General features: G+C 36.6%; 1 long non-coding RNA gene across 1 annotated transcript; it reads left to right on the forward strand.

Moving 5' to 3' along the window:
* Positions 1–941: 941 nt before the first annotated feature.
* LOC109238528 lies at positions 942–5,369 on the forward strand. The gene is made up of 3 exons (XR_002069756.1): positions 942–2,148; positions 2,403–2,566; positions 4,385–5,369. It is a non-coding gene; the product is annotated as an uncharacterized LOC109238528 (long non-coding RNA).
* Positions 5,370–14,000: the final 8,631 nt, after the last annotated feature.

The raw sequence follows: 14,000 nt of genomic DNA on the forward strand, positions 1-14,000 counted from the left end.
ACTTCAGCCCCCTTTCTCCTCCTCCTCCTCCTCCTCCTTCGTTTTCTTCTTCTTTTTCTTTCTTCTGCTGCTGTTGGTGCTGCTATGGAACTTCAGATCATGGGATGATTACAAATTTCTATTTCTGTATTTATTTCATTACACGCAGTAAATTCCGTGAAAATAATTACAAGGTGATTTGTTTGGGACCAAAACGTTTACGCTACTACGGTGGTTTCAATTTTTGTTACTAGCAATTTAGCATAGTATAACCATTTCAGATCAACTAACCAGAATTAAGTAATATATGAAGTTCATACAAAATTGACACACACAGGTGTCATATTAACTTGGACTCGTATCGCAAAGATGAAAACTTTATACCTATCAGAAGGCAATTCAATATTAAATCCATCCAAACGCAGCACATTTAGTGCTTTAGCAGCAAAGATTGCGTCGGGCAAGCTGTTGTATTCGGTTTGCCTGCAGGTCTGCTTACTCTTAGATTCAACTCTTTTTACTATTTAGTACGATTGGATCAGATAGCATAAACATGCTGAAGTTAATCAAATATAGAACAAAAACTTCAGCTCTAGAGCTGAAGTTTCCGGTTACAAAGACAAAAACTTCAGCCAGTTACAAAGACAAAAACTTCAGCTCTTCTGCTCTAGAGCTGAAGTTCGCCAGTTACAAAACAAAAACTTCAGCTCTAGAGCTGAACTTCAGGCCCGACTACTAGAATGCTGAAGTTTTGCGTGATTGCCTTTGCTACTTCAGCCCCGTATGCTGAAGTTGTGCGAAAAAGCGGGTACGTTTGCAATTTTTTTTGCAAAGTAGACACAAGTTAAAACGTAACACAAAAAGCGGGTATAGATGCAAATGCGCCCAAATCCCCCTTGTTATTTTCCCAAGCCTTTTACCTCTCAATGGGCCTACTCGACACGAAGCCCGATTAGTCGCACTAGTAGGGTTAATGGTTAAACCAAAATATAAATATAAATAGAGGGTTTTCTAGTAATAGGTTAATAAAGTGTCATTTATTTCTTCATGTTTTTCCCCAAAGGCGGGAAATCCTTTTCACAGCGGCACAGACGCGTCTCCGTCGTTCTCGTCCTCTCTACAATAAGTTCCCGAGATGACTGTGAAGAACTCCATTCCTTGAGTTTTGCTATTTGGGTAATTTCTTGGTATTTTTTTGCGTTTTAATCGAAAGATATATGGAAACGTCAACCAGAAAACCTAAGATTTGTGGCTTCCACCCACTTAGTAAAGGGATTGATAGAATTAGCTCATTGCCAGATGATATCCTGCACAAAATTCTTTCATCTCTCTTTATTTTTGATGTGGTTCAGTTGAGTTTATTGTCTAAAAGATGGAAATATATGTGGACTACTATGCCTTACTTGCACTTTGATCTTGATCGATTTTATCCACAACGGATCAATCGGCCTTGTGACTCGGCAATGGTTGAGAAATTCAAGGACTTTATCAATTGGGTCTTAATTTCCCAAAGCGCCACTAAACTTGTCCGGTTTCTTCTCTGTTGTAACAATATCTTTGGTAAGTTTGCTATTTTGCGGTGGATTCATGTGACAACAAGGCGAAAGGTTCAAGAGCTTGTATTAAGTTTTAATCTTGGTGAGCCATTTGAGTTACCATTGTCTTGCAACTTGTGAATCTTTGCAAATCTTAAAACTACACTTGTCCGGGAACATACTTAAACTGCCTAATCATTTGGGATTTCATCAGCTGAAATTGCTTCATCTTGAGGAGGTCGAGTTGTCAGACGAGCATTTGACAAGTTGCTTGTTCTCAAAATGTCATCTCCTTGAAAGGTTGATCTTAGAGGAATGTAGTTTAGGAGCTATGACTCTACTTGATATTGCTTCAACATCTCTTATTTATTTTACTTTAGTAGATGGCAATAATTATGTGGAGAGTTACTGCAATTGTGAAGTCAGAATTTGTTGCCCCAATCTCAAGTTCTTAAAGTATAAAGCTCCAATGCCAAAGGATATAATCTTCGAGAATCTCTTTTCAATAGAAGACGTTCGCATCTTCTTTATTGATATGGACGGTTCACGTGAAGAAAATGCCATATTTGTGCATAAGCTGATCAAGGAGGTTCCTTCTACATCAGTTTTGAAGCTATGCAAGCCGACTATTTGGGTAAAGTTCTCTCTTTAGGTTAAGCATAAAAGGGAAATAGAAGTATTAAGAATATATAAAGTGTAAGTACATTGTTTGATTGCTTAGATTGTATATGCACTCTAAGTACTTATCTAGAAAAATATACAGTCTAAATAACTCGAAGTCATTGTGAGATCTTGTTTGTAGTTTTCCAATTGATATCTTTACTAAAGAATTTCACAAGTGGTTATCGAAAAACACTCTCATTTCTTCTTCTTTTTTGGCTGCTGTAGGGTCTTTATGAAGCGGTTCGCAAAGTAAGACTCGATCCAATCTCTTTTATAAGCTGAAGACCTTAAAGCTGGATGTGGTTGTTGATGAAGATTTCATGCAAGTTATGATAGTATTACTCAAGTATTCTCCTAATCTGGAGGTTCTTAAATTGTGGTCTGATGAGGTAATGCTCGACTCCTGTACAAATTCCGTTTCTGTATATGCTAGTTGGTTGGAAGTACTTAATCTGTTTTGACATGAAATGGATATATCCATATATCTCTGACTCATATTTACGAGATGATAAAATATGGCAAAAGCTATACCGAAAATTAGTTCGCGTAGGAATGGACGTATTGGTTCACGTAAGGGTGCACGTAGAATACCAAAGGGAGTTATTCATGTTCAAGCAAGTTTCAATAATACCATTGTCACTGTTACAGATGTACGGGGTCGAGTAGTTTCTTGGTCCTCCGCCGGTACTTCTGGATTCAAATGTACGAGAAGAGGAACACCGTATTGAAGGGTGATATAAAATCGGTCTATTTCCGGCATCATATCCATAGTTAGCCCATTCATCCTAGTTAGCAGTTCCAGCTCCGTATCAAGGTCACGATCGATATCGTCACTAGCATCAAGATTGTCACTATCATCAATATCGTCACTATCATCAATATCGATCTCATCAAGAAGAAAACCTTTAGGCTTGTTATCCAAGAACTTGTTCAGAAATACCGTAATGAAAGGAACATAGGAGTTTGTCGCTAGGTATTTGACCAAATAGGATCGTCCAGTTCCTATAGAACCTATCACTAAAATACCCCTAGAGGGGGATAAGGCTAAGCGGAGCGAAAAGGGTTTTCCATGAGATGGGAAATGAAAACTATTTTCTTAAGTTTTGTAACTATACTTTACAAGGACAATTTGACATCATTGCAATTATAAGGGGGGCAGCCAACATTAATCACACAAGGCCCGTGAAAGGGCCGGACTCCAAAGGGGTGTGATGTAGACAGCCTTGCCTGATGCAAGGGTCAGTGGCTGATTCCATTGCTCGAAAGTGTGACCCGGTCACACCGAGACAACTTTACTATTGCTCCAAAGCTCCCCTTCAATTTCATTACAATAATGCTAAACTATAAACCTATATTCAAGTAAAAAGAACTGTACAAGCAAAATTCCACTCAACAAAATGATAAACATGCCATAATGAAAGGGATAAGATTTGGCTAATGATCAATTTTAACTTTTAACATTCACTCTGGGAGTTGGCAAGTATCACCTATTGCTAATGCCATTGATCTTATTCATATCTGCTGCATGGAACTTAATGGTGGAAATAGATTTGAGCTGTGAATTGATGCGGGGAAACTCTGAGAACTGAGATGATGATACAGCTTTAGGGAGCATTGAGTTGATAAATGAAGGAGAAATTTGCAAATCTGGTCCTGAACAGTAGCTTGGCCCTGGAAACTGCCAGCATATTAATCTAAATTTAGTCCTAAGCTGAGCTTTATTGCAACGAGAGTTTACCCAAATGAATTCATTTCCCTTGTACAGAAAATAGATTCATGATTGACTCTGATAGATTCTAAAATTAGATCAACGCTTGAACTTCGGCGATGTGTGTTTCAAATGTTTTCATGCGAGCATAAGTATCACTTGGCTTAATGAGGGGATTGCTGTTTTAGATTACCTGAAATGGCGAAGATGTTGATTGGATGGAGTGACATGGTTTGTATAGTAGGTACTACGCTCTGAAATATCAACTGTTTACTAGAACTTCTAACGCATCAGTGACGCCAAGTGGAAAATAGAACAAAGAGAAGGAAATAGTGCAAATCATTTTAAAAGTGTGTTTTTTGGGATTTTTACTTGTAATGGTGGAAATGGTTGCATATGCTGCTGAATGATTGCTTATTTTTATTTATTGCTATTTCAATTTAAGTGTTTACTGTGCTCGATGAAGTGGTTTCTCTTCTGACTCTGAACTGTCTGCTAGAATGGAGACTGGATTGAGAATTTGCAGATGCATGATCCTGATGAAATCATTGTGTGCTTGGAATCTCATCTAAAGTCAATTGAGTTGATTGGTTTCAAAGATGACAAAAACGAGATAGAACTACTAAGGTTTTTTCTGAAGAATGCGCGGGTATTGGAAAAACTGACGATTGTTTGGGCCAGCTATGCTGATAGATCAGAAGAGACATCTACGGAGGTCTTGAAGTTTCCTAGAACTTCTTCACACGTCGTTGTGAAATTTGTCGATGCCAAGCCCTGGCCCAAGCCAAGAACTCGGCACTGGTACAACAGGTATTACAAATGACAGGACTTGGAAGAGGATTCATTGTTGGATGTACTCTTGTTGAGATTTTAATCCAAGTCAGAACCAGACTGTATACAGAAACTTCAAGGGGTGTTTTGCTTTTCATGTTTGAACTGCTATGCAGGAGTAGTAACTACTGAGTCAGAACTCAATACTCGATTATCTTTATGAGATGTGGTATCTAACTTCAAAGTCCAATGCAGTCTTGAATTTCGACCTGAATTGAAGGCCAAAACTGCTTAGCCGAGCTGGTTCTAGTCAAGTGTATTTTTAAGCCGTAGTGTTTTGATTCATCTTCATCACTTTCAGGTTCTCTACCCAAGATGCACTTACTGTATGTATTTCATCCACTAATATCACAGAACACAGTCTGGACCTGAGGCTCTATGCCTTTATTGGACTATCTTGACCAACTTTTTGCCTAGCCGGTTACCCCCCGGATGATTGAGCTCACCAATTCTAATTACTAGTTGGACAAATTACCACTCTTTTTATAAATTTTTCTCTATAGTTTAGTAAGTGGTTCAGCTTAAGAATTTGTCTATCCTGTCGAACTCCATGAGTTGGCACACTATATTTCGAGTCTAAGTTTTAGCTATGCTTGGGCCTAAAATGTTCTAATTTAGGCTATGACGTGCCCCTCCACCCCATAACATGAAGATTTCCCCTTTGTATGAATCAGGGTCTCCCTATTTTCCAATATTCATGAGTTTAGTTTATAATTATGCGCACAGAAATATAGACACATCCGGGAATAAGTTTAGACATGTTAGGGGCATATTCTACAGGAATGAGGAAGGAGAGTCATATACATGACTGGGACTAGGTGCGGATGCAGGGGTGAACAGCTAATTCAAGGAAATTACACAAAAACCAAAAAACCACTACAAGGTACAGTACTATGCTAAAATTCGTTTACAAGACGAATTGTGAAAATTGGATGGTAATTCTTGTTCAAAATCTTGAGTACATAGGGTGTGTTTGGTATAACGGAAAATGTTTTCCAAGAAAATATTTTCTTGGAAAACAAGTAGTAATCTTATTCATTTTCCGGGGTTTGGTACGCAAATTAAGGAAAATGACTTCTCAAGAGCATTAATAAACAATTTAGATATAATAAACATGAAGCCATAAACTTTCAAACCTACAACCTTCCGAACCCACATTTTTCATAAACTTTCGAACCGCTAAGCTTTCGAAACCGTGGAATTTCTAATCCGTGAACTTTATAATTTCTAAAGCCGTAAACTTACAAACACATAAACCTCCAAACTAACTTTGGAACTTGTAAAATTTTGAACCTTTAAATCGATAAATAAAAAAACTAAAACTGAAAAATATATTAAAAAATACTCCCCCCGTTCCAATTTATGTGAACCTGTTTGACTGTGCACGGAGTTTAAGAAAAAATGAAGACTTTTGGAATTTGTGGTCCTAAACAAGTCAAAAAGGGGCACAGAGTATTTTTGAGGTTATAAAAGCTTCTCATTAAGGGTAAAATTGTAAGTTTAAGCTAAATTGTTATCAAATTTAGAAAGGGTTCATTCTTTTTGGAACGGACCAAAAAGGAAATAGGTTCACATAAATTGGAACAGAGTAAGTATATTTTTTCGGGGGGGGGGGGGTTAGGGTGGGGGAGGGGTACTAGGGGTGGGTGGTAACGAGAAGTTGAAAAAAAACCTTTTTGGAGAGAGGGGTGGGGTGGGGGGGTGGTGAGGGTAGGGAAGGTTGAGAAGAAGTTTTGGAAAATGTTTTCCCTTCTCTTGATTTTCCTCCAATTGGAGGAAAATGAGTTCATAAAGAAAATATTTTCCAAAACATTTAAGCCAACCAAACATGGGAAAATTGGGAAAATGTTTTCCTTCATACCAAACATACCCATAATCTCATAAATATTCCCTCCATAATCTAACTTTTACTTGTAATAAATAGACTTTGCACTTCTCTTAAAAATTAATAAATTAAGTACATATTTTACCATAATACTCGGAGCATTTGCATCTATACCCGTTTTTTGTGCCACATTTTAACTTGTGCCCGTTTTGCAAAACAAATTGCAAGCGTACCCGCTTTTTCACATAACTTCAGCCCACGGGGCTGAAGTTTTTCTTTTGTACGGGAAAACTTCAGCTGAAGTTTTTGTCTTTGTAACCGAAAAACTTAAGCAGTTTTCCAGCTTAAGTTTTCCAGTTATAAAATAAAAACTTAAGCAGTTTCCAGCTTAAGTTTTCTAGTTATACAATAAAAACTTAAGCTCTAGAGCTTAAGTTTTCTAGTTATAAAATAGAAACTTAAGCAGTTTCCACTTAAGTTTTCCAAGTTATAGAAATAAAAACTTAAGCAGTTTCCAGCTTAAGTTTTCCAGTTATAAATAAAAACTTAAGCAGTTTCCAACTTAAGTTTTCCAGTTATAAAATGAAAACTTAAGCAGTTTCCAGCTGAAGTTCTTATTTTATAACTGGAAAACTTAAGCTCTAGAGCTGAAGTTTTCCAGTTATAAAACAAAAACTTCAGCTCTTTCCAGTTATAAAATAAAAACTTCAGCTCTAGTTTTCCAGTTATAAAATAAAAATTTTAAGTTTTTGTGTTGTAACTGAAAAACTTCAGCTCTAGAGCTGAAGTTTTTGTGTTGTAACTGGAAAACTTCAGCTCTAGAGCTGAAGTTTCTATGTTATAAAATAAAAACTTCAGCTCTAGAGCTGAAGTTTGCCAGTTATAAAATAAAAACTTCAGCTAGAGCTGAAGTTTCCTAGTTATAAAATAAAAACTTCAGCTCTAGAGCTGAAGTTTTTGTCTAGTAACCCGGAAACTTCAGCTCTAGTTATAAAATAAAAACTTCAGCTCTAGAGCTGAAGTTTTTGTTTAGTAACCCGGAAACTTCAGCTCTAGAGCTGAAGTTTCTCAGTTATAAAGGGAAGCTGAAGTTTTTTAAAAAGTGGGTATGGATGCAAACAAAAAGACAAAGCGGCTACAGGTTAAAGAGGGGCAATTTTTACATAATACTCATAATAATGATAGTTTGGACTTTGTACCTCCCTTGAGATCCGGTTTTCTTAGGATCTTAAATGAAAATCATTCCCACGTATTTGTTGAGATTTATTACCTCCGAATACTAAAATATGTGAACTTGTAATTATTAACTGGTTTTCCAGAACAAAGAACCACGTTACTCAGTTTGGAATAAGGAGCAAAACATCCAATGTAACTGGTTTTTCATCGTTCCATTTGAAACGATCTAAAATGATTTAATAGCTCTAATTCCTCGTTCAGTCAGCTTGAACCATTTTTGAAAAAGAGGAATTATAGAAGAAAAGAAAAATTTCCCGAAGATGTAAGCCATGTCAAATATCATTATACTACTAATTGTCAATTTCATATTAACCAACTGATTGGTTCTTCGAGTTGCTTGGCAGCGCAAGGTAAGGTTATTTTTTCGTAGAATTATACTGTATAGTATACATGAGATGTAGGTAATTCTATGGATTACTTCAACTAACCATTCTTTTCTTTTTCTTTCTAGTTTAACCATTTGTTAACTTAAAGGGGAGCCTTGGAGTAATGCTATAGGTCAAAGATTTCAAAAAACGAAGTGAACGTATGATGCTCAGGTTAGGCCGACCACTTTAGTAGAGCAACACCTAAAAAAGTTAATTCCTACCCCTTACCCTTTCTTTCAATGTTGCCAATTCCCAGAATAAGGAAGTGAGGACAGAACAAATCATCGTGTAGAAACCTGGATCTCAGGAGAAGAACAGATGCTTGTGCAGAAAGGGGCGGGAAGGCGCCAAAGGTGGTTCTATATAGCTCTTACGCTTTTACAACTCGTACTATTTTATTATAAACTTTGTGAAAAGGCGATCGATTGGCTTGGAGAGGAAATGAAACCCGGTGTGGAATCAGTCAGTGATGCTTGTATCAGCGTAGGTTGCCTACATCTAGGGGTGGGCATAAAATCCGAAAAATCGAATTCCGAACCGGACCGAATTATTTCGGTATTTTGGTTTCGGTTTTTTTCGGTATTTCGGTCTAATTCGGTACTAAATTTTTGGTATTTCGGTATTTCGGTTCGGGACTCGGTTTTAGAAATCTGAAATTTCGGTATTTCGGTATAACCGAAATATCGATTTTTAAAAGGCCACTGCCCATCCCCAGCCCAACGCCCAAGCCCACCCACCCTTCTTTATTTTATTTCCAGCCCAGCCCAACTGCCCAAGCCCACCCATCTTTTGTTAGCTGGTTAATAGTTAGAGTTAGGGCATGAGTAAAGACGATAATTTCAATTGACAAGTTTCATCTGCTCAAGCTCAGCAGACTGCTGCAGCCCTGCTACGATTTGGCGTCGGCGATTTGGATTTTTGGGGGGATTTCCGACTTCGCACTTCGCAGCTCCGACTCCTCACTCCCCAGTCTTCAATTTTCAAAGGTATGTTTCTACTTTCTAGCGATTTCTATTTTCTAGCGATGGAAATGAATTTGATGAAGATTTCTAGTTTGAAGTGTTGTACTATTGGGTGTTTCTGGTCATTTTCTTGGGTTCGAAATCTACTATAGTTGTTGTTTTTGCTGTTTTGCTGCCTGTGCTGTTCTGCTGTCCACTTCTCGACTTTGCGAAGTGCGAAGTCGGAAATCGCCCCAAAATCCATTTTTGGATTTGTTCTGTTCTGTATCTGTTCTGTTCTAATTTGCGATGTGCTGTTCTGTAATCTGTATTTGTTCATTTTTCTGCTATCCAGATAACTCCCTCAATCAATAGTTCAATACAGTAATTCTTGACACGATAACGAATGAGGATGAGATGATTTGAGCTATTTCATGTCATGAATATGTTCTTCTCCACGATTGGTTTATGTATTGAAACTGTGAAATGTATTAGTTCTAGCTTCATTATTTCCTTGTCAGGTTATTAGATCTAGAAACATAAGTTATGTTAGGTGTTTACAAATTACTTTATAACAGTTTCTTTTCATTCATCCTTATGTCTGCTTAGGTAACTAGCATGCTAAAATCTGTTTGGCTTTCTTGTTAAGTTGGCATATGAAACACTGTGAATGGGGCATGATACCAAATTAGGATTATGAGATAGTATTTGAACTAAAAATCAGTATTTAAACACGATATTCAATTAAGGTGTTTCTGCTCCCACTTTTCTGCTCCCTTTGATTATATTTGTAACCTTGATCAACTTTGTAAATAGCTAAATGCCTATGATTGTACCCCATGATTGTTAATTTGTGTTTATATTTGTTTAATTTTGTATAGATGGCAGATACAAGTAGAGTAAGTGATGCTGGTTCAAGTGAAAGTTTACCTATTACGGTAGATAGTAACACCAACACCATTGATACCCAAGATTCCAAAAAAAGGAAAACCATGCAACCTAGGTCTGACGTTTGGAACCATTTTGATAAATTTGAGGTTAATGGGGTTGGGAAAGCACGATGTCGATATTGTAAACAAGCCTATGCGGCTAATTCATCTAGGAATGGAACAACAGGATTGAAGAATCATTTGCTTAGATGCAAAGAATACCCACTTAACATTGATAAAGATAATAGTCAAACAAAGATAAATTTTCAATCTTGCCAAAATGACGAAGGATCAATTTGGAAATTTGAACAAGAAGTTGTTAGGAGGGCCTTAATTGAGATGATAGTTATTGATGAACTACCATTTAGCTTTGTAGAAAATGAAGGCTTTATGAAGTTTATGAGAAAAACTCAACCATTATTTTGTCTTCCTTCTCGTAGAACAATAACAAGGGATTGTTATGAAGTTTACAGTGAAATGAAGCAAAATCTAAGAAAGTCTTTTAGAGAAGCACAACCAAAAATTTGCCTCACAACAGACACATGGACTTCACTACAAAGAATAAATTATATGTGTTTGACAGCCCACTTCATTGATAAGGATTGGAAGTTGCATAAAAGAATACTAGATTTTTGCCCTATTACTAGTCATAAGGGTGAAGAGATGGCTAAAGTTATTAGGGATTGTTTGCTTGAATGGAAATTAGACAAGGTTTTCACTATTACCGTGGACAATGCTTCTTCAAATGACGTCACAGTTAAAGAATTGTCTAAACAGTTAGATATGTGGAAAACTAATATGATGAGTGGTAAGCATCTTCATGTGAGATGCATGGCTCATATACTAAATCTAATTGTGCAAGATGGTTTGAAAGAACTTGATGCTTCTGTGACACGTGTTAGAAATGTTGTGAGGTATGTGAGATCTTCGCCTGCAAGGACCTTAAAGTTTAAACAGTGTTGTGCACATGTAAAGGTAGAATGTACTAAAACATTGTGTTTGGATGTTCCTACTAGGTGGAATTCCACCTATTTGATGTTGGACACGGCACAAAACTTTGAAATGGCCTTTGACAAGTTTCATCTTTTTGATGATGGATTTTCTGCTTATCAATGTTCTCATGTTTGTGAAGATGGTAGTAGTGCAGGTCCTCTTGATTCTGATGATTGGGTGAATGTGAGGAATGTGATAGAGTTTCTTGCAAGATTTCACGAGCTAACTAAAAAAGTTTCAGGTTCACGTTATGTCACTTGTAATTCTCATTTTGAGGATGTATCTGAACTTTATTGTCATTTGAAAATGTGTTTAGCTAGTGAGGATGAGCATTTGAGAAAAATGGCTGAGCGAATGCAAGAAAAGTTCAAGAAGTATTGGGGTGAGCCTGAAAAGATGAATAAAATGATTTTTAATTGCTTCTGTGTTGGATCCACGTAACAAATTTTTGAATATGTTGAGGGAGCACTTGAAGAACTTTTGGGGAGGAAAAAGGAAAGAAAATAAAATGCTGAGGTGTATGCTTATATGAATTCTTTGTTTGGAGAGTATCTAAAAAAGTATTCAACTGGATCTTGTCCTCTCTCCATCTAGATCTACTTCATCTAGCAACACATCTAATACATCTAGTGGGAGTGTTATAAGTGCATCAAAAATAAGGACTAAGCTTAGCTTGAAGAAACAAAAGGAGACATGGGGGTGGGGGTGCTAAATCGGAGTTGGATAAATACATTAGTGAAGAACAAGAACCTTTTAGTGAAGACTTTGATATCTTGAGTTGGTGGAAAACACATGCTCCTAGATTTCCTATTCTTTCGGAGTTGGCTAGTGATGTGTTGGCCATTCCAATTTCTAGTGTGGCGTCGGAATGCGCATTTAGCACCGGTGGCCGTATTCTTGATTCATTTAGGAGTTCATTGACTCCTAAATGTGTGCAAGCTCTTATTTGTGTTCAAGATTGGCTTAGAGAAGAGAACAATCCTATTAGTGTTGAAGAAGACTTGAAGTATCTTGAGGAACTCGAGCTTGGTAAGCTTTAATATTTTGCGTGTATTTTAGTTCAAAATAATATATCATGCTTTTTCATTTGTATGACATATTTGGTCGAATTATCGATAGATATGGAAAATAATGGAAGCACTACTAGCATTGTTTGATGTATAGTTGCAACTTGCATCTTGAGTGGTAAGTTTAATACTCTATTTGTTTGGTGATATACTTAATACTTTTGTAGTTTTGTTTTGTTATCATCAAAATATTATATTCTAACTTATGATTTATATTTTTTTTAGGTTCAAGCATTGTGGTCAAGTCTATAATGTGTAGTTGTGTACAGATGCAATTTGGAGTTGGGCAGAATTTGGCAAACTTTGGAGTTGTGTACAGTGCACTGGCGTTTTTGTTCACTGTACAGTGCACTGGTGTTTTTGCTGACTGTTGACTGTTGCTGCAACAGTGTTGCTGTTGCATCTGTTAAGTTCTTTACCAAACGTTGTTTCAATTAGAAATATGTATTGTTTCAATTTCAAACGTTGAACAGTGTTTGTACTTTGTAATTGTTAATTTGTTAGGCGTTATTAGAGCTTGAAAGACTGTTTGAAATTGTTAATTTGTTAGGCGTTATTAGAGCTTGAAAGACTGAATGTGCACTGCCCCACTGTTATTAGTTTATTACTTTAACAGTGAATGTACTTTGTAATTGTTAATTTGTGAATGTGCACTGCCCCACTGTTCAACGTTTATTACTTTACAAGTGAAACTTTGTGAATGTGCAATGCACTGTTAGGCGTTAGCACTGCACTGTTAGGCGTTAGCATTGATTATTTAGCGATTATTAAACCGAAACCGTACCGAACCAAAATAAGAAAAACCGAACCGTACCGAAATATTTTGGTATGGTATTTGGTATACACAATTGATAAACCGAATACCGAAATACCGAACCGAAATTATTAAATACCGAACCGAAGTACCGAATGCCCACCCCTACCTACATCACCAGAGGTGGATCCAGGATTTAAATTTTATGGGTTCAACTTTAAAAAAAATTAACATCGAACCCCTTATATTTTTAAAGTTATGGGTCCATATCTATTATTTTTGCAATTTTAATGAATGTTTACACATAAATTTTTACCCCGCGTCGAAAGTTATGAGTTCAATTGAACCCGTAACTATCACACTGCATCTGCCCCTGTACATCACACCCCTTGGGGTGCGGCCCTTTTTCGGACCATGGGGATACTTCGTGCACCAGTCTGCCTTTTTTATTTTTTATTTTCTTAATTTTTAAGTTTATTATCCAAATCTCACCAGCTCGAATAATTCGGACTCGTTGATCTGCTCCATATTGAAAAAAGTTGTTCATTCTAAAGGATTGAACCCGAAACATTTGATTAAGAAGAAGAGATTCCAATCTCACATATCTATTAGTGGTTTACAAAGTTCAACAGTTCACTTCAACTACTTAGAAGCAATTACCACACCAGCATCATCTTGGTCAAGTTTTCAAGTGCTTCTTTTAGATTAATGGCGTGGTTTAGAATTGGTGACACTCCCAATTCCTAAACCAAGTTCTTATCTAATTGAGGGTTTGAGATAATGTTTTTACAAGTAATAATCAGCGCCTGGATAATTTTTCCCTCTACTGGTCAATACAAGAATCACTCAATTTGTGACATCCCAACTTATCCTTATTTTTCCGTATAGTTACTTTGAAACTAAACTTTCTCTCTTATTCAAAGAAGTTTACTACTTAAGATTTGCATAATCATTTTTGAACTTTGACTTTAGACTATCACTTCTATGTTTCGTGATGTCTAAGGAATCTATCCTAATATTATTATTTTTTGGTAGAAATAACACCATGTAGCTAGCTGCTCTAAATGGCTGCTATTTAAGATTTAGCCAATACGTCCTGAATTTTGATTTTCCAGTTCAATTTTTTGGGACACAAACGTTCTGAATAGTTCTGAAATTAAAATTTTTAGTT

Source organism: Nicotiana attenuata, unplaced genomic scaffold (genome assembly GCF_001879085.1).
Source record: "Nicotiana attenuata strain UT unplaced genomic scaffold, NIATTr2, whole genome shotgun sequence".
Lineage (NCBI taxonomy): Eukaryota > Viridiplantae > Streptophyta > Magnoliopsida > Solanales > Solanaceae > Nicotiana > Nicotiana attenuata.